Here is a 22,165-nt window from a genome sequence, read left to right as displayed (position 1 = left end):
CCGCGCATTTCTTCACCGCCTTGCAGCCGAAGAGGACAACTTTCTGGACTCAATTGTCACAGGTGACGAAACCTGGGCGTACCACTTTACACCTGAGGCCAAGCAACAATCACGCCAGTGGCGACATCCTTCTTCGCCAAAGCAGCGGAAATTCAAACAAACACAGTCTGCCGGTAAAGTCATGACAACCGTTTTTTGGGATCGGGTATTGTCGGTCGACTTAATGCCCACTGGGACCACAGTTAACGCTGACAGGTACAGTGAGACTCTAAAAAAACTCAAACGGGCAATTCAGAACCGGAGAAGAGGAATGTTGAGCAAGGGCGTACACATTCACCATGACAACGCTCGCCCACACATCGCTCGGCAAACCGTTGCTTTCCTGCAACAGTTTCAGTGGAACGTAATCACCCATCCACCCTATAGTCCTGACTTGGCGCCCAGGGACTATCACCTGTTCCCTAGGTTAAAAGAACATATGACCGGCAAGTGATTCAGCTCCGACGACGAAGTGAAAGAAGAGGTTCATAACTTTCTGAACAGCATGGTGGCGAGCTGGTATGACATGGGCATACAAAAACTGCCACAGCATCTACAAAAATGCATCGACAGAAATGGTGATTATGTAGAAAAATAGCTGAATGTTCAAGCTGTAAACTGATGTAAACCATTGTAGAAATAAACAGTTCTATGTACTTATCAAAAAATAGGACACCTTACTTTTGGGATTACCCTCGTACGTAACACCTCAGAGATGGACTGTCGATGGGTCGCGACCGCACAGTATCTGACCGAGATCAGCTGCGTTGAAATTCTCTGATCTCGTCACGCTGATGGCCATTAAAAAATGTGGCAATATCCCAATCAAATTACACGCCGAACTATTCCTGTCAGTGTTGTGAAATGAGCACCATCTCTCTCTCTCTCTCTCTCTCTCTCTCTCTCTCTCTCTTTCTCTTCATCACGGCAGTTATCTTTAGTTCAGTTCCTCACTAGGGCAAAAAGTATCGAGTATGCCATCAGCTTCAGCAGCTATTCCACAACATAAAAGAACGACAACTGCACAAGAGTCGTCTTAGACTTCAGGATGTTTCTCACATGCCGTTTTGGTACACAATAGTAGTATCATCAGGCAGCTTACGATTTTTACACAGCGTACACGGGATGACTTTCTTTGATAGTAAACCATGCCGTGAAGCACAACTCCCCCCTTATAACGTGTGCCACTGCTTTCAGTGAAAATCTCCTGGCCATTTTAGCGCTTATGAAAGGAAACCTTGACGAAGTGCGCTACTCTTTTCTGGGGCTTCTCTATTCTTTTATCAATCCTTCCCTGTAAGCGCCCAAGGCTGAAGAACAGTATTAAAGCGCCTGTCGAACAAGGTTTGTGTAAACTTCTTACTCCATGCTTGGACTAAAATTCCCTATAATTCTTCTAATGAAACAGCCTGGCATCTGCCTTTCCTATCGTTAGTTTTAAGATGACATACTGTAAAGTAATACCTCAGAATTGTTCATGTGAAAACTCTTCAAGCTTCTTAAATGAAACAAACGTCATTAACATTCTACGTCTTTATTCTTCATGTCTACATACACACATCAATAAAAGTTTTGCCTCATCCCAGTTCCCAGAGCTCCTGAAGACAGACGTTGACTGTGGATATTGTATCACAGACACAGTCCTTTTGACTGTTCAGAGATGTCATGAAGTCCGACCAATGATGTAAACAACCTTGCATGAGCAGTGCCTATTAGACGGAGGAGGTCCGACAGCTGATCAGTTCCAATGATTCCACTAGGAAGGAGGTACATGGCTCGTATTGTATGTAGTTCAACCATGCCTAGACGGTCAATATCGCAGCTCTATCGCGTCCGCCATGTTACTTTGTGCCAGGAAGGGCTCTCAACAAGGGAAGTGTCCAAGCGTCTCAGTGTGAACCAAAGCGATGTTGTTCGGACGTAGAGGAGATACAGAGAGAGAGGAACTGTCGGTGACATGCCTCGCTCAGGCCGCCAAAGGTCTACTGGTGCAGTGGATGACCGCTACCTGTGGATTATGACTCGGAGGAACCCTGACAGCAACGCCACCAAGTTGAATAATGCTTTTCGTGCAGCCACAGGACGTCGTGTTACGTTTCAAACTGCGCGCAACAGTCTGTACGAAGCGCAACTTCATTGTCGACGTCTATGGCGATGTCCATATGTGCAAAAACGACACCATGCAGCGCGGTACTGATGGGCCCAACAACATGCCGAATGGACCGCTGAGGACTGGCATCACGTTCTCTTCACCGATGAGTGTCGTATATGCCTCCTACAAACAGCGTGCTGTAATCGTGTGTCGAATTCGGAGTTCGTACACGCAGAGATCTTCTTCTTCTTCAACATGACAATGCCAGACAACAGACGAGCGCTGCGATGTGTGCAACTAACCGACGCCTTGGGCTCCCTGTCAGCGATTATCCTCTGTACAGTAGGGATGGCGGTTATCGCTGAAACGACCAGTTTTCGGTTACACCGATTTTCTCCATCTCCATTTTAACCTGAGTGTTAAATCCCCTCAAAATAGCCAGTATGACTGCCATTATTTCAGCAATACGCGTAGATATCGAACAAAGATTGAAAAACTCTAAGATTCCCTCACACTTTTATGTTATACGTTTCAAGATACACTGAAAAGCCAAAGAAACTAATAACCTGCTTGATATCGTGTAGGGCCCCCGCAAGGATCCAGAAGTGCCGTAACAAGACGTGGCATGAACTCGACTAATGTCTGAAGTAGTGCTGGATAAAAATTAACACCGTGAATCCTCCAGGGGTAGCCACAAGTCCGTAAGAGTACGAAAGGATGGAGATCTCTTCTGAACAGCACGTTGCAAGGCATCCCAGGTACGCTCAATAATGTTCATAGCTGGGAGTTTGGTGGGCAGCGGAAGTGTTTAAGCTCAGAAGAGTGTTGCTGGAGCCACTCTGTAGCAATTCTGGACATGTGGTGTGTCGCATTGTCCTGCTGAAATTGCCCAAGTCCGTTGTAACGCACAATGGACATGAATGGATGCAGGTGATCAGATAGGCTTACAAACACATCAACTGTCAGAGTCGTAACTAGACGTATCAGGGGTGCCATATGATACCAACTGCACACGCCCCACACCATTACAGAGCCTCCACCAACTTCAACAGCCCCTGCTGATGTGCAGGGTCGATGGATTCATGAGGTTGTCTCCATAACCGTACACGCCCATCCACTCGATACAATATGAAACGAGACTCGTCCGACCAGGCAACATGTTTCCAATCATTAACAGTCCACTGCCGGTGTTGATGGGTCTAGGTGAGGCGTAAAGGTTTGTGTCGTGCAAGTCATCAAGGATAAGCGGGTGGGCCTTCGGCGACGAAAGGCCATATCGATTATGTTTCGCTGAATGGTTTGCATTCTGACACCTGTTGATGGGCCAGCACTGAAATCTGCAGCAATTTGCGGAAGGATTGCACTTTTGTCACGTTGAACGATTCTCTTCAGTCGACTTTGGTCCCGTTCTTGCAGGATCTTTTCTGGCCGCAGCGATGTCGGAGATTTGATGTTTTAGCGGATACTCGTGAAATCGTCGTACGGGAAAATCCCTACTTCCTCGCTTCTTAGGAGATGCTGTGTCCCAGCGATCGTGTGCCAACTATAACGCCACGTTCAAACTCACTTAAATCTTGATAACCTGCCATTGTAGTAGCAGTAACCGATCTAACAACTGTGCCAGACACTTGTCTTAAGAGTATATAGGCGTTGCCGACCGCAGTGCAGTATTCGGCCTGCATACGTATCTCTATATTTGAATACACATGCGTATACCAGTTTCTTTGTCGCTTCACTGTACATATACCCAAAATATCAAATAAAATACATAAATAAAAGAAAACTTAGTCCGCTCAGTGTTCCATGCTTTTCTCGAAAAGTAATGATTTGTCTTTAATTATTTCGAATGAAAAACCCATGTTTTAGTCAAAATACATATATTTACTTTTTAACAGGGATTGGAATACTGTTAATTTTTTACTGACAGAATAAAAAAATAGTATATAAAAGATTCTAATAGACAGGTTACACAATAGCCAAAATGTGACATTCATCAGAAACAATTACACGACAAATTAAAATTAAAATTTCAATAATAAATTAATGCATTGTATGCTTATAAATACTCGTTCTGTGATTTGTTGAGCCGGCCGGAGTGGCCGTGCGGTTCTAGGCGCTACAGTGTGGAACCGAGCGACCGCTACGGTCGCAGGTTCGAATCCTACCTCGGGCATGGATGTGTGTGATGTCCTTAGGTTAGTTAGGTTTAATTAGGTCTAAGTTCTAAGCGACTGATGACCTCAGAAGTTAAGTTGCATAGTACTATAGTGCTCAGAGCCATTTGAACCATTTTTTTTTTTTTTTTTTTTTTTTGTGATTTGTTGATCTGTTTTAGCTGACTTTCAATCAGAAACAACATTAGTCAAAGAAGATACGAATCTTTCAGAATCCAACGAACTTCCTACTAAACTCGTTTTTTTAAAAGTTTGTTTAAAAACCAAGGTCTTAGAACCATTGCCATGGTAAATTTCTATGATTTTTTAATCGTTCATCAGTAAAAAATAAAATATCTGTTACAACCGAGATAAAATAAATACCGAAAAATACTAGTTATTCAGAAGGGAAATTCTGGTATCGATTTCAACCGTTCGGTTATTCCCATTCACACGGTATAGTTATTCCAATTATTATTTGGTAATCATGTAATCATAGAGTTACAGGTCTTCCCGTCTATTTATGCGTAATACTCTATAACCGTTCATGCTGAGGGTCTACTGCCAATCCCTGCGCGAGCGTCGATACTCCGTATGTCTTTCCACATTACGCTGTGGTTTTCTAGCTTCGCGACCTCTCCGTGTACAGCAGGAGCAGCGTCATCATCATCATCATCATCATCATCACCACCATCATCATTATCATCCACGTGCAGCCACAGGAAGCTTTCGACGTTATCTCCAGGATAATTTTCATATATTGAGAACAGTAACTGTCTTACAGCACTTCTTTGGGCTTCGTCCAAAGTTAATTTTACGCCTGAAGATTTCTCTACTTCAAGGACGAAATGCCTTGTAGTATATGCACTGTTTTCTTGAACAACTGATACGCGTTTGCTGCTTGGATCCTGACCAGTGGTCAGCCGGCGGTGTGGCATATCTTCGTTAGACTGCAATTGTCGCCGCTTGGTAGCTCTGACCGGTGCTTTCCCTGCCTATCGCAAGGCTGCGCAGTTCAGCTTTCGCGCGCGAGAAAGCCGCGTGTCACAGCAGGCGGCGAGATGTACGCGGTCGCAGGTGCCGGCCGCTTCCGCTAATCATTATTACACCTCCCTGCCGTAAAGGACAGAGTTCACCTCGCCAGCACGCACGAATGTTGCCACTCCAGGAGCCAGACATGTTTAGTCGATGTCAAAAGTTTTCTAGCACACACACATTCTTGGCTTTGAAGATTATCAGTGTACAAATGGCTCTGCTTATAAATTTATGGGCCGCAAATTTCAGTTACTGTAAGATTCCTTTCTTAGATCAAGCTACAGGCCCCAGGATCTGTCTTAACAGTCGATCGCTTCTCTCATTTAAGTTTTAATGCGAATTCGGTTCAGTCCCTCCTCATTAAGTTACTGCACATACCCACCTAATCTTCAGCATTCTCCTGTAACAGCACATTTCAAAAGCTTACCGGCCTTGCCGCAGTGGATGCACCGGTTCCCGTGAGATCACCGAAGTTATGCGCTATCGGGCGTGGTCAGCACTTGGCTGGGTGACCATCCAGGCCGCCATGCGCTGTTGCCATATTTCGGGATGCACTCAGCCTCGTGATGCCAATTGAGGAGCTACTCGACCTAATAGTAGCGGCTTCGGTCAAGAATACCATCATCACGACCGGAAGAGCGTTGTGCTGACCCCACGCCTCTCCTATCCGCATCCCCCACCGAGGATGACACGGCGGTCGGATGGTACCGGTAGGCCACTCGTGGCCTGAAGACGGAGTGCTAAAATAAACCTCAACTTACTCTTATTCAATAACCAATATTTTGAACAAGTGTGCGGTGTCGCCATGGCAATTCCTCTGTCTCCCATGGTGGCCAACTATTTTATAGAAGACTGAGGAAAAAAGCACCGCTTGCAGCAAGCCTCAAACCTCTCTGCTTCTAGCGGCAAGTAGACGACGTGTTTGTGGTGTGGCCCCATGGATAGAGACATTATCTATGTTTCTCCTGCATCTGATCTCACTCCATATGAAAATACAGTTAACTATGGAAGTGAATAAAAACGGCATCTTACTTTTCCTGAATGTCATAGTTAGAAAAAAAAGTCAACGGTACACTGGGAAATAGTGTCTACTGCAAAGCAACTCAGAGTTTTATCTGCAGGCCACCAGCTGTCATCATCTTGCACAACGCCGTAGTTTCTTACGCTCTTTGGTAAATAGAGCACATGTGGTCTCAGATGCCGATAGTCTGTCGGGTGAGCTATAACACCTCAGAACTGTGTTCAACCGGCCACGGTGGCCGAGCGATTCTAGGCGCTTCAGTCCGGAACCGCGCGATTGCTACGGTCGCAGATTCGAATCCTGCCTCGGGCATGGATGTGTGTGATGTCCTTAGGTTAGTTAGGTTTAAGTAGTTCTGAGTTCTAGGGGACATGACCTCAGCTGTTGAGTCCCATAGTGCTCAGAGCCATTTGAACCAATTATTTGAACTGTATTCAAACAGACACGACATCAAGTGTGTTTTTCGGCCACCAGCAAAACTGAGGAATTTGTTGAGTTCGGTCAAGAACGCTGTTCGCTTTAGGAATTGTGACGTTTATAAGATCCCATACCAATGACCGAAATCTTTACTGGGCAGACGTGCCGTACCGTACAAGAACGATGTGCTGAACACCATCGCCATACACACCTGGGCCAACTTCATAAAACGGCGGTAGCGGAGCATTGCGTGGACTTCGGGCATCGCATATTTTACGAGTAGACTGGAGTTTTATCCTCAGGATTCTATTTCTGAGAAGCCATACATATTCCTGCGGCGAACGCAGGTTTTCACTAAAGAACATGTAATTTGGCCTTCTTCAGAAGCCAGTGACACTAAAATATTGAATGCCAAAGTTTGGCTATGTCAAGTAGAAAACTGAAGCTTGACGTGGCCAAACTTTGGCATGCAATAGTTTAGCGTCACTAGCTTTTGAAGAAAGCCAACTTATTTTGGCTGAAACCTGGATAAAGATTGGTTTCTATTTGCAACTGAGGCTGACGTGTTACATGTTCAATTATCACAGTTACTGACAGGGCTGCACAATGTTAAAAGTTTTCAGTAAAGCGCCGCTTGGAATCCAGCACTGGCTGCTATTACGTTAAAACAGGAGAAACAAGAACTTCCGATTCAGGACCCGACGCAGCGCACTGCTGAGATTTAATTCAGCTCAGAACAGCGTCCGGCAGCACATTCGTTGCTCATAACGCACGCTTTTCTGCGGCTCCCAGAAGGGGGCACTGGGAGCGCCGCTTTCCTGCGAACGTCTTCCCGCGCACGCATATTGCCTGCACTGGCCGGGTAAATTTCGCCGCTGTCGCGCGATTGTTATTGTGGTGTCACCGCCAGACACCACACTTGCTAGGTGGTAGCCTTTAAATCGGCCGCGGTCCGTTAGTATACGTCGGACCCGCGTGTCGCCACTATCAGTGATTGCAGACCGAGCGCCGCCACACGGCAGGTCTAGAGAGACTTTCTAGCACTCGCCCCAGTTGTACAGCCGACTTTGCTAGCGATGGTTCACTGACAAATTACGCTCTCATTTGCCGAGACGATAGTTAGCATAGCCTTCAGCTACGTCATTTGCTACGATCTAGCAAGGCGCCATTATCATTTGCTATTTATCTTGTGATGCATGTACCGTCAGACCGATGTTTACCAATTATGGATTAAAGTTAAGTATTCCAGAAGCTACGTACTTTTTTTACTAAACTCAACTCCTTTAACTGTTCCAGACCTCACGCCAGCCTGCGTGAGCTTAAACGCGTGCCTTTCGTCTACCTCATAGTAGCTTGGCTGTCTTGCCAAGTCACAACAGTCATCGTTCGCGTATTGCAGCAGGACAACAGCAGCTACTACCACCTGAAGATGTCGAAAAATTGTATAGACGAACTATTGTGGGATTTGCACAATATGACCCGCCGGCAAGCCAGAGAAGTTTATTTCTAACAGGTCCGTCGAAGAAGCCTAAAAAATTACATCTGCTATTGTCTTTTTTGTCTGTTCTGTTTACCGCTCACGCTTATCTTCCATATAAGACTCCAGCTAAACACTTCCTCCTGTCAATATGCACCCAGCAATGCTTTGCCAAACAGACAAGCGCATCAGTTTGAAGAAAGCTATAACACATACCGGATACCGATCAGTGTACCCGGAGTTGTTAGTCTTGAAATATCAAAACTCTCAATGAGTCGCCGCGAAACAGGTGATGGAGGATGTGCAGTTCGACGTGGTCTCCGAACCAGGATTGCAGCGTGGTCTTTTCACTTTAATTTACACCTAAACACACACTCCTCAAACCACCGTACGGTGCGTGGCGGAGTTTCCTGCTCATTATGTAAAACACTTATTCGCAACCTATTTAAATATGAAACTGCTTATCTCGCTTATATTAAATTATAATTATGTATTACAATCAAGTGAAGTAGTTCATCGTAACTGAATCTTCGTGATACTTTGTATCTTGAAAGGTCCTGCGAACCTGATGTTTCTGTCTCGTGAGAGGCTCTACGCAGCATGATGTTGGAATGAATCGAAGCGAAAAATTAGTCTGGACAAGACGGATGAGCTCTTATTTCTCTTTCAGTTGAACTTTGGTATTCATTTCCATCCAATTCAGGTGTTTCTCTAGTGACTTGGCAGTTCCTCGCTAGTAGCAAAGTGACTTAGCAAATTTAACCTAGTGTATGAAAGTTGTGCCAAGGACAGACAATTCGAATATAAATTTAAGAACAGACCGAAACTTTTATATATTACGTTAACAGTTACATAATAAACTCGCAGGCAGTGATTCGAAAATTAATGAACTCGTTCGGAACTAATTACCATTAAGTAATATGTATGTAACCGTGACAAGAAATTAGATGAATAATAAAATATAGTTACTGGTCCATTGCGCTAACGCAATGTTGGAATTACAAAAGGGTCCATATTAATTTCTTCCGGTATTATTTGTTATCGTAAGCGATCGCGAAAGGTTTCTCCCAATTGTACAATGCTTCGACGTCAGCTGTATAATTCTGGAGTTCTGGACACCAGTGAAGTAGAGTTAACATCGACATTTTCCAGTCACATGAAAAGGTCGAAATGGTCCGCTTCTCCTGCGACATGAAGAAGGGTCATTACAACTGTTGGTGATATTGATCACAACAGTTGATCCCAACTTAACTGTAACACTGCCCTAGTTTTAAACTTTATGTGTTACTTAATGGGCAATTTCGCCAGGTAACTTTGGTGTATGGGAAATTTCAAACCCGTAACAGGTAACTTCTTCAGGTGAACTTCTATTTGTAGCTTTTATTACTTTCTTCTTCCAAGGAAAGAACCCCTTTTCGACAGCAGAAGTTCAGTAGCGACAAGCACTTTGGGTACGACTTCAAGACAGTCTGTGTGTCTAACAGTGTTAGATGCAGTGGTGCTACTGTGGACACTAGTTTTATTGGAATTTCGTGCGCGGCTTGCAGTTTTGGCTTTATAACGGCCGAATCTATTGAGACATATTGTTCCATTATAAATTTGGAATTATAGAAATACCCCTGGCTCTAAATGACTTCACGGATATGTGACGGCTATCAACAAAGACTGAGATTGATTTTTTTTTTCACGGATGTTTTTTTCACGGATGTTTACATGATCTTTTTCGAAGCACGCTCCTCCTACTTGAAAGCATTTTGTATAGCGTATCTGCCAGTCCTCGAACACATTGTGCAGGCCATTCTTTGTCAGGTGCTTGAAAATTGCCTCACTTTCCTTGAGCACTTCAAAGTTTTCAAAGCAAATACCCCGAAGTTTTGCCTTTAGTGATGGGAATTTAAAAAAATCACAGGGTGCAAAATCGGGGCTTTAAGGTGGATGCGGTGCACAGGTAATGCTGCACTGACCCAGAAGATGCACGACTTGATTTGCGAGTTGAGGCCAAGCGTTGTCATGATGAAGTCGCCAGTTTATCCAAGTAAGTTCTGGTCGCTTCCTTGCAATGCGCTTCCACAGTTAAGTCAATATGGAGGTGTAGTGTGCTGTTGTGACAGCAGCTAAGAGGGAACTGCATGCTGGTGAATCGTTCCATGACAGTCAAAAAATGTGATGACCATCGCTTTCCCTGCAGATGGGATAACTTCCGCCTTCTTTGGTGTTGGGGAACCTGGCGATTCCCACACTGCGCTGGCTCGTTTTCCTTCATCATAATGATGCAGCCGCGACTCAGTACCGGTGGTAATAGATTCGAGAAATTCATCCGCTCCATCAGAAAAGATACTCAGCCTCTCACGTCTTGTCTCCATTCGCACAGGCTTTTGTTCGGGATTCAACAGACATGGCACCCAATGTGCACAAATACGGGTCATATAGCGATGATCATGCACAGTCGTATAGACGCTGCCGTATGAACTTCTCAACACTTCACTGAGATTATCGTCTTGAAGATTAAGCTCTTCTGTGCGTTTTGTTTGTTTTTGGAGAGGGTCTGCCTTGACCATATTTTTCAAATATGTAAGTACTGTTTTAAAAACTTAAATCTATATGTGTACAAACAGTAAAAAGCATTTTTCTGCTATATAGAGGATAACAAGAAACCCACAGATGATGCTGAAATTTCAGTGAAACATGTCTGGGGAATAAAAATGAAAATTGTTGTTTTGCTCAAGGCGGATCCTCTCCAAAAACGAATCACCGAGGTTACGTGATGCTATCCGCTGATCCTCACGTAAAATCACAGCAGCTGTGTTGATGTTCGGTCACAGTAGAAGCCAAAACACCAGGCCCACCTTTCTTAACATAGACAAGTCGGCCTTCTTTGAAGTTCTTGAACCGTCTACACACAGTTGCACGAAGTAGTGCAAGTTCGCCGTACGTTTCCTGCAGTTTTTGGTAAGTTTCAGTGGCTGTATGGTTTCAAAAATGGCTCTGAGCACTATGGGACTTAACATCTGAGGTTATCAGTCCCCTAGAACTTAGAACTGCTTAAACCTAACTAACCTAAGGACATCACACACATCCACGACCGAGGCAGAATTCGAACCTGCTACCGCAGCAGTCGCGCGGTTCCGGACTGAAGCGCCTAGAACCGCTAGGCCACAACGGCCGGCCTGTATGGTTTAAACGAACACCGAAATTTATTGCACCGTACTACTCGTCTCGCATCAACTCCATTGTTTCGTACGCGAAATGCAAAGAGCGTCTACAAAATAGAACAGTGCTACCCGCCTACTCGTACGAGAGTGCTGCTGCCTATGGACATCATACATAAAAAGTGCTCTTTTCAAATAGTTCAAATAGTGATGTACTGATGGGAAACTATCTGGGAAGCTACGGGAAAAAATCTTCCTCAGTCTTTGTTAATCAGCCCTCGTATAAAATTCAACTGTTGCTAACGGGTGGGCGTTCTTGGAGACAGCGTCTTCCCACAGTTAAAGAAGTAGATATTTCGGTCTGAGACTTGATTAATGATTTGGTAACAGCATCTGAAACTAGTCGTAGTATATTATGACAAAAAATATGGTACTGTTGAGGACAAAGAGCCGGTCAATTTATAGTGCGTGTGGCGTGTTGCAGGAGCTACGGCGATCGCCCGGAGATGCGGCCGCTGCGGAGTCTGTAGAAGCGGGAGCGCGCCTCTGACGTCAGCCGCCCACACCTAGTGCAGCAGGTGAGCGAAGGGCCAGCGGCGGCGCCTTTCTTCACAACATTAACACCCTCTCCTTCTGTCTTGCGGCTGGATACGGCTAAAAATGGAATGTTGGGTAGCTTTCATGCCTTTTTTTGGAAATTTTGGAAATTTGTGGTAAGGTATTATGGGACAAAACTACTGGGAGTCATCGGTCCCTAAGCTTACGCATTACTTATTCTAACTTAAACTAACTTACGCTAAGGACAACACACACACCCAAGCCCGACGGAGGACTCGAAACTCCGACGAGGGGGGAGCCACGTGGACCATGACAAGGCGCCTTTGACCGCGCGGCTACCCCTCGCGGCCATGCGTTTTTCCGTCGCTGTGAGAGAGATACATATAAGGGATTGCGGAGAAGCAAGCGCTCTCGACCGCTTTTGACAGGAGCAAGATAGCACAGAGCCTCTCCTCTGCTGGGATGGCTGCCTGACCGTGAGCTCAGCTAGAGATTTCGCAACAGCATATCAAAAAACCTAAAAATTAATACACTTATTTGCAGAACTAAAGGGCGAAAGTAATTTTCGCACGATTTGTCGCTGCGAAGGAACGAGGCTCAAAATGTAGACTACACATAGAACTGCTATAGTATAGAACAGAAGGTCTTTCTTTATTCGTGTCAGAGGTACACTAAAATGAACACATATACAATACACACAAGGTAAACTATACAGTATTCACCCACAATTGGGCAACTTTGATAGCACTGGGTGCTGCAGACGTTAAGTCCTTCATGGTACAGCTGGTTGGGCATAAGTTACATTTGAAGAGATGCTGGACTGTCTGCAATTCACCGCATTCGCACAGTGTTCTGTTGGCAGTTGGAAGTTCCATTTAAGGAGATTGTCCCTCGATCTTGCGACTTCGGTCCGTAGTCTGTTCAAGGACTTCCACATGACCTACTTCTCCATGTGTCCAGGCGGCAGGGATTCTTATGGTGTCATCGAGTTTGAGAGGTGTTGGCATCTTTCTTTCCACTTGGTGAGTCGGGTAGCCGCAATTGATCTTTCTAAGGGCTGTGAAGTTGTTAGGAAACTCTTCCTGGACTTTAGTCTTGGCTTGGCAGGTTGATGTCCAAAGAGTGGATGCCTCTCGATGTTAGCGGCGACCTCTCTTCTGATGTCACATGGAACAATCCCAGCGAGACACTGAACTTTGTCCATGGGGGTTGGCCTTAGGCAGCCTGTAACAATCCTACAGCTGTCATTTAAGGCTACATCAACCTGCTTTGCATGTACTAAATTGTACCACACTGGGCTACCATACTCTCCTGCAAAATAGCATAAGGCAAGAGCTGTTGTTCTTAAATGTTTGTGGATGTGTACCCCAGTTCGATCCCGCCAGTTTCCGAAGAAGGCAGTTTCTGGAGGATACTTTCTGCTTCAGCTTCAGACAGTGTTCCTTGTAGGTTAGTGTACGGTCGAGAGTGACACCCAAATACCTGGGATAGAACAGAAGGTAATTAGAAGAAGTACGCAATGATACGAATAAAACTGACACTTTTATTCAAAGACACTAATTACGCTGAAGTCACCGCGGTTTATTATGGTGCATTATAAAAGACAGGATGTAAAGTTGATGCATTAATTTGTTCTGAAAGCGGTGCTGAAATTCAAGACAATAAAAGCGGGTTAAAAGCTGTGAGCTCTCTGGGGAAGTTAACCTTGCATTACTGAGCAACTGTTTCACCAGGTATCCAGTCTAGCTTACCAAATTCCCAACCAGACTAACATTAATTATAATCTTTTAGTAGTCATCTTATGATAACCGGTGATGTATATATAAAAAGACAATTTAAATAAAAACAAATGAACCAGTTTATATTTGGACATTTATTTTAACGTTGATCATTGTTCCGTTAAAATTTCAGCATATTGAACTTGATTCTTAACTAAACTGGTGCCTTATTTAGGATTGTGAAAATGTGAGTTTGTAATCTTACGGAACACATCAAATATGGAGCCAAGATTGGGAGACTGCATAGAACACTGCATTCATAAAATAACACACGAAGAACGTTGAAACATATGCAAGAGGAAATTAATCACAACCAACCGATTCAATTTTCACCCAAAGAAGTTACGTTCGTAGCGCAATCCTGTCCGTCATGAAATTACCACACACTGGTATACTAAATTCATACTAACTCTCTGTGAAATCTTCCTGAAAAGAATAGCTGAGGGCTACTTTGACGATTACACTACACGCTTCACGTGGTCAACTTGGTTTACACAAAGAGTGTAACTCCACAATAATTTTGATAATTAAAATAAATTACATCGAAACACAAATTACAAAAGAAAAACGTCGAACTGGTTACTATCGTCTTACTATTAACCTGATGGGTCAAACAGTTGTATAAGCACGTGGTACTAGTCTCACAAAGTGCACCCCACGTGGGTTGAACATAAAGAAAAGTTGCTGTATTGAAAAATATTGTCAAGACGAGATGTTATAATCTCACGCACATCCGCATTTAAGATTGATGATCTTAGTTAGAGTTACAGATCATCCACACGTGGTTCCACTTTACTCACAAAGTAGTGACAAAGCAACTACTGGAAGATATTCTGAACTTCACACTCGAATTACACTGCGTTGCAATTTAAGATAACATTACATATTTTAGATATAAACCTGAAATAAAGGTGACTAAATTTTCAGTTAGGCTGAACTTAAGAAATCCATTGTCCTACGGACTTAGCAGAGACGCGCTTAGCCAGAGATCTTACCACTTCAGACGCTCGCCGCAGACAGACTGGCCTGGGCCCCTACCGAGGGTGCTTAACAGATACAAACGGAAGTGACCAGAGAGGCAGCTTCCTGTACCAACATGAAAAGGGACGGACAGGACCATACTAAGAATAGAAACTTCTCTGCTTTTAGAAAGCGTAGCTACCTGTTCCGGCATTGGTCCTACTGTTCTCTAGCAGACAGGCTTGTCTGCTACCATCAAGCATGCAACTAGAAATACATTTGCTCATTCATCCTTTCACACAGAAGGGAAGGGGGATGACGTGATCTTATCATATACAGTATATAAAAGAAAGCGGATGTAGGTTCCGTATGAGACTGTGTGACATGAATTACATATAAACTGTGTTTTAAAGTGTAGTAGTGTGACAGAGCGTTCCTGTTTATGTGGAAAAGTAACATGTTCCACTGCTCAGTCTCCTCCCAGATAGTCAGAAACACCACAGTAAATTTAGAAGAGGAATTTATGCCGTAAATGACAACAGATTTAAGAAATTAACATGAAAGGAATCCAACAGAGACCTTTCAAGGAGAACATGGTTCTCAGTGCTGTGCAACGTGCTTCGATGCTGGCTACAAGGTTGTTAAGGAGTTCTTGTGATAGGGCCTTCCATTCCTCTACCAGTTGGATGGCCGTTGATGCAAGTGCATGTACTGCAAGGCGTCTTCCCACCGCATGCCACACCTGCTTTATGAGAAGTCAGGGAACGGGTAGGCGAGTCCATCCACCGAATGTCCTGGAACAAGAGGATATTCGGCGAATGGAATGACCTGCCCATTCCCCAGACATATATTCCACCGAACACGTTTGCGTCCACAGGTGCTGACGACCATCCAGCAGATATTGATCGCGCTTCTGGAGGAATGGCGCGGCGTAGCACAAGAAGTCTTTACCAGGCTTGTGGCCAGCATCGGAGCACGTTGCACTGCATTAAGAACCGTGTCCTATCTTTTGTAAAGTCCATAGGACCATAATAAATCGCGGTAATTTCAGTATAATTACTGTCTTTGAATAAAAGTGCCATTCTGTACTTCTCATTTCGTATTTCTTTCAGTTACCTTCCGTGCTATGCAGTAGCACTTCTTTCTATGTGTGGTCCAAGTTTCATGGACAATTTTTTCTTGGCAGTGATAAATCGTGCGAAAGTTACTTTCGCGCCTACCTTTTTCACACCAGTGTATAATAGAATTTGTAATTTAAACTTTGCAGCTACATGTAAGAGTATCATATGCTGCGTTTGACGATGATGAATACATTATTTTCTGCAAAAATTCCGGGTTTTTCGTAATTTTTAGAGGGGCAAGATTTCAAAGCTACAAACACGAAAATGTAATAACAAATATATTGTACCATAAAGTCGATACCCTGAAGTTTCTGTTGCGTTACTTTTTATTTTTCGAGATTTTCATGAAGATTTAAGTTTTAGCCCAGAATAATCTAAAGTATTGTAGATTATCTACACTTTAGAAATAAGTCGGGAAGTAAAAATTCCAGCACCACGTCCCTGTTATCAGTTAATTTCCAGGCTAATAAGTACTGCTTGGTAAAGAGGGGAGGAAGTGGAAAGTTCGGATCAGAAGTGTTACGAATAGTTTTAGTGAAAAAAAGTTCTAGTGGATGTAATTAATCAAATAGAGACTCCTAATTTCGACATTATATTCTAGAAACCATAACGTAATATAGAAAAAAATAGTATTCGAATTGAATTAAAATTCTGAAAGAGATTTGAGAATTGGTGCTACGTGAGGATGCTGTTTGAGCCGGCAGTGCTAAGAAATGGTGTTCCCGTCGCTGTGCGCCCTAAGTGAGAAAAGTAACACCGTTGTTGTTAGGAGGCGGTCGTTGTGGACACTTTATAGCAAAGCCGTGAACGCGTAACCCTAGCAGACGGAGACCACAAGCTCGGCTGGCTGTACAAGGAAAAAAAAAGTGCGTACATTTCATGAATTTGAGCTTTCGTGTGGATTGCACTAAAAGACAAAGACACTAAACTGAGTTCTGCTTTCAATGTTTCCAATATTTGTCAGTTTTTGATTCCAACTTGTACCCAAAAAAATGGTTCAAATGGCTCTGAGTACTATGGGACTTAACATGTGAGGTCATCAGTCCCCTAGAACTTAGAACTACTTAAACCTAACTAACAGCACACACATCCATGCCCGAGGCAGGATTCGAACCTGCGACCGTAGCGGTCGTTCGGTTCCAGACTGAAGCGCCTAGAACCACACGGCCACACCCTCCGGCCCTGTACCCAAAATCAGCGTGGCGAGCAAAGTTATTAAAGACTAATCTGGCCTATGTTTAATACAAATAGTAACTGCTATTAAAGTAACTTAAGTAGAATTTAGAATTTCAACGTTGCCAGATGCTGAGGAAAGATTAACAGCTGAACTTACAAGTTCGTGGCGTCCTCCATCGGTAATCCTGGAATTCAGAATGGTGTTGGCCCACCCTTAGCCTTGATGACAGCTTTCGCTCTCGCACTGATACATTAAATCTGGTGCTGGAAGATTTCGTGGGGAATGGCAGCCCATTCTTCACGGAGTGCTGCACTGAGGAGAGATATCGATGTCGGTCTGTGAGACCTGGCACGAAGTCGGCGTTCCAAACATCCCAAAGGTGTTCTGTGGGATTCAGGTCAGGACTCTGTGCAGGCCAGTCCATTACAGGGATGTTATTGTCGTGTAACCGCTCCGCCACAGACCGTGCATTATGAACAGGTGCACGATGATGATGAAAGATGCAATCGCCATCCTCGAATTGCTCTTCAACAGTGGGAAGTAAGAAGGTGCTTAAAACATCAATGTAGGCCTGTGCTGCGATAGTGCCATGTCAAACAACAAAGTTTGCAACCCCCTCCATGAAAAACATGACCAAACAATAACAACACCGACTCCGAATTTTACTATTGGCGTTACACACGCTAGTAGATGACGTTCATCAAGCATTCGCCAGACCCAAACGATGCCATCGGATCGCCACATTGTGAACCGTGATTCGTCACTCCACACAACGTTTTTCCGCTGTTCAATCGTCCAATGTTTACGCTCTTACACCAAGCGAGGCGTCGTTTGGCATTTACCGGCGTGATGTGTGGCTTAGGAGCAGCCGCTCGACCATGAAATCCAAGTTTTCTCACCTCCAGCCCTTCTGTCATAGCACTTGCAGTGGATCCTGATGCAGTTTCGAATTCCTGTGTGATGGTCTGGATAGATGTGTGCCTATTACACATTACGACCCTCTTCAACTGTCGATGGTCTCTGTCAGTCAACAGACGAAGCCGGCCTGTACGCTTTTGTGCTGTACATGTACCGTCACGTTACCACTTCACTATCACATCGGAAACAGTGGACCTAGGTATGATCAGGAGTGTGGAAACCTCGCGTACAGACGTTTGCCTCAAGTGGCACCTAATAACCTGACCACGTTCGGAGTCCGCGAGTTCCGCGTAGCGCCCCATTCTGCTCTCTCACGATGTCTGAGGTCGTTGATATGGAGTACGTGGCAGTAGGTGGCAGCGCAATGCACCTAATATGAAAAACGTATGTTTATGGGGTATCCGGATAGTTTCGATCACACAGTATATAAGAATACCCTATGTGCAGAAAGAGAGCCGAAATTCGCATGATCAACGTTTCCAGGAACGATGCTGATTTCTACAGTGGAGGTTATTTTGTCGTAGGCAGGTCATAATGTTTGAATGCGGAATAAGTCACAGTTCTGGTTCTGATGAAAGTATATCGGATAAAAATTGAAACTGGACTCTTTTTTTTTCCGCGCTACCAGTCGCGTGACAAGAGGGAGCGTAATGACCCGACTCGACGCTTTCACTTGTCACCGTGTCCTCTCCTTTCCTTGCAAACTGTGCACGCTGCAGAATCTACAGGAATAAGATATTCATCATGTTGAGTCGAAGCATTAGTTAATGCTGCTAAAGGAACAACTATCTTTTTTCTGTCTGTCAAATCCACTGACGTAGCCGACCCTGACAAACGGCAGGTCGTTATGGCAGGCGCCCAGGAACGAGTATCTTGGAAACGGTGAAACTGGTCGGCTGTTCTCGCGATACTGTCGTGATGATCTATAGAAAATCGTTCCGGTACGATGGAACTACTACTAGGTGGCAAGGTGCTAGAAATCCGCGCCTTAGCACAGAACGTGGCTCGCTCTGTAAAGCAAATTAGGCGGCGATCTGTAGCGGATGTGACCACACGGTAGAGTGCTGGTGCAGGTTCAGATGCCGCACTATGCAGAAATTAGGCACTGTATTCGCGTAAGGTGCGACGTGCATTCGCGAAGACGACGTTGCGTGTTTGTGTAATGGGAGAGTGCGTGAGCGTGCTGGTGAGGCAGACAGGTGCGTGATCAGGCTGTCAGCGAAAGTGCGCCGCCGGGACCCGGGAAGCTCACTTTCCAGGCTACTCCAGCTCTCTCCAGCGTCCAGCAAGCCTGCACTCCCGCTACCCGCCAGCCGCCAGCTACAGCCCACGGTGTGCGATGCGGAGCTACAGCGGCTGACAACGACTGATGCCACCGTCTTTTTTTTCTCTTATCTTGTCCGTTCCTAATTGGGAATGGCCTTCACTTGACCGAGAGGCGTCGGACAGAAACGATAGCTGTCTCTCACACACACAACGGCCCTGTGGATTCCATTCGAAAACGCTCTCCTAGGTCCCATGAAGTGACGGTATGTGAAACTACCACTTAACATTCAATAAGTAAAATTGGCACTTTTTGCAGACGACACTAGTGTTATGGTAAGATCCATTAGAGCGAAAGCAGCAGAAGAATTAGTAAATGATATTTTCCAAAGCATTATTAAGCGGTTCTCTGAAAATGGATTCTCCCTAAATTAAAAAAAGAAATACATTTATTTCTATACAACAAATAGTTATACCAACAATTGATGTAGCAGACGAGCAGGAGTTAGTAAATAGGGTACAATGCAGCAAATTTTTGGATGTATAAATTGAACGGTAAGAACCATATTATTGAGCTTATTAAACAATTAAATTCAGCCACTAGTGCTCTCCGTATAATTTCTAACTTTGGAAACAAATGTAACAGTTTCAAGACATATTTTGTAAGTTTCCACTCGATAATGCTTTAAGCAACAATTTTCTGGGGGAAATCATCACTTATAAAGAAAGTATTGATTGCACAAAAGTGAGAAGTAAGAATAACGTGTGGTTCTCACCCGTGGAACTCTTCAAGGAGCTAGGCATTTAACTGCGGCGTCACAAATATATTCGCTAATGAAATTCGTCGTATGTAACCCGTCACAATTTGAGAAGAACAGTGGTCCACACCTACAGCACTAGAGGGAAAAAGTACTTTTATTAACCATTGTTAAAGCTGTCAGAGACTCAGAAACGAGATCGATATGTAGCAACAAAACTCTTTGAATATTTACCCAATAACATAAACTATCTGACAGTCCGCTAAGCACGCTTTAAATTAAATTTAAAATAATTTCACCTGGACAACTCCTTCGACTCTATTCAGGAATCTCTATTTTAAACTGGTAATGTATATATTAGTCCCCCATTCGGATCTCCGGGTGGGGACTACTCAGAAGGATGTCGTTATCAGGAGAAAGAAAACTGGCTTTCAACGGATCGGAGCGTGGAATGTCAGGTCCCTTAATCGGGCAGGTAGGTTAGAAAATTTAAAAAGGGAAATGGATAGGTTAAAGTTAGATATAGTGGGAATTAGTGAAGTTCGGTGCCAGGAGGAACAAGACTTCTGGTCAGGTGACCACAGGGTTATAAACACAAAATCAGATAGGGGTAATGCAGTAGTAGGTTTAATAATGAATAGGAAAATAGGAATGCGGGTAAGCTACTGCAAACAGCATAGTGAATGCACTATTATGGCCAAGATAGATACGAAGCTCACGCCTACCACAGTAGTACAAGTTTATATGCCAACTAGCTCTGCAGGTGACGAAGAAATTGAAGAAATGTATGATGAAATAAAAGAAATTATTCAGATAGTGAAGGGAGACGAAAACTTAATAGTCATGGGTGACTGGAATTCGGCAGTAGGAAAAGGGAGAGAAGGAAACATAGTAGGTGAATATGGATTGGGGGTAAGAAATGAAAGAGGAAGCCGCCTGGTAGAATTTTACACAGAGCACAACTTAATCATAGCTAACGCTTGGTGCAATAATCATAAAAGAAGGTTGTATACATGGAAGAAGCCTGGAGATTCTTACAGGTTTCAGATAGATTATATAATGGTAAGACAGAGATTTAGGAACCAGGTTTTAAATTGTAAGACATTTCTAGGGGCAGATGTGGACTCTGACCACAATCTGTTGGTTATGAACTGTAGATTAAAACCGAAGAAACTACAAAAAGATGGGAATTTAAGGAGATGGGATCTGGATAAACTGACTAAACCAGAGGTTGTACAGAGTTTTAGGGAGAGCATAAGAGAACAATTGACAGGAATGGGGGAAAGAAATACAATAGAAGAAGAATGGGTAGCTTTGAGGGGTGAAGTAGTGAAGGCAGCAGAGGATCAAGTAGGTAAAAAGACGAGAACTAGTAGAAATCCTTGGGTAACAGAAGAAATATTGAATTTAATTGATGAAAGGAGAAAATATAAAAATGCAGTAAATGAAGCAGGCAAAAAGGAATACCAAAGTCTCAAAAATGAGATCGACAGGAAGTGCAAAATGGCTAAGCAGGGATGGCTAGAGGACAAATGTAAGGATGTAGAGGCTTATCTCACTAGGGGTAAGATACATACTGCCTACAGCAAAATTAAAGAGACCTTTGGAGAAAAGAGAAACACTTGTATGAATATCAAGAGCTCAGATGGAAACCCAGTTCTAAACAAAGAAGGGAAAGCAGAAAGGTGGAAGGAGTATATAGAGGGTCTATACAAGGGCGATGTACTTGAGGACAGTATTATGGAAATGTAGGAAGAGGTAGATGAAGATGAAATGGGAGATATGATACTGCGTGAAGAGTTTGACAGAGCACTGAAAGACCTGAGTCGAAACAAGGCCCCGGGAGTAGACAACATTCCATTAGAACTACTGACAGCCTTGGGAGAGCGAGTCATGACAAAACTCTACCATCTGGTGAGCAAGATGTATGAGACAGGCGAAATACCCTCAGACTTCCAGAAGAATATAATAATTCCAATCCCAAAGAAAGCAGGTGTTGACAGATGTGAAAATTACCGAACTACCAGTTTAATAAGTCACAGCTGCAAAATAGTAACGCGAATTCTTTACAGACGAATGGAAAAACTTGTAGAGGCCGACCTTGGGGAAGATCAGTTTGGATTCCGTAGAAATATCGGAACACGTGGGGCAATAGTGACCCTACGACTTATCTTAGAAAGTAGATTAAGGAAAGGCAAACCTTCGTTTCTAGCATTTGTAGACATAGAGAAAGCTTTTGACTATGTTGA

General features: G+C 43.9%; 1 protein-coding gene across 4 annotated transcripts in view; it reads left to right on the top strand.

Moving 5' to 3' along the window:
* The window catches only part of LOC124785083 (diacylglycerol lipase-beta-like), an 853,236-nt gene that overhangs the window by 593,495 nt on the left and 237,576 nt on the right, over nt 1-22,165 (top strand). For all 4 annotated transcript variants that reach the window (XM_047254152.1, XM_047254151.1, XM_047254150.1 and 1 more), the window contains one exon: nt 11,868-11,961. The gene's annotated coding sequence lies outside the window, so the exon portion shown is untranslated. The remainder of the gene's footprint in view (nt 1-11,867; nt 11,962-22,165) is intronic.

Source organism: Schistocerca piceifrons, chromosome 1 (assembly GCF_021461385.2).
Source record: "Schistocerca piceifrons isolate TAMUIC-IGC-003096 chromosome 1, iqSchPice1.1, whole genome shotgun sequence".
Taxonomy (NCBI): Eukaryota; Metazoa; Arthropoda; class Insecta; order Orthoptera; family Acrididae; genus Schistocerca; species Schistocerca piceifrons.
Note: the sequence above shows the minus strand (reverse complement) of the source record. Positions and strands in the feature narration are given on the sequence as shown.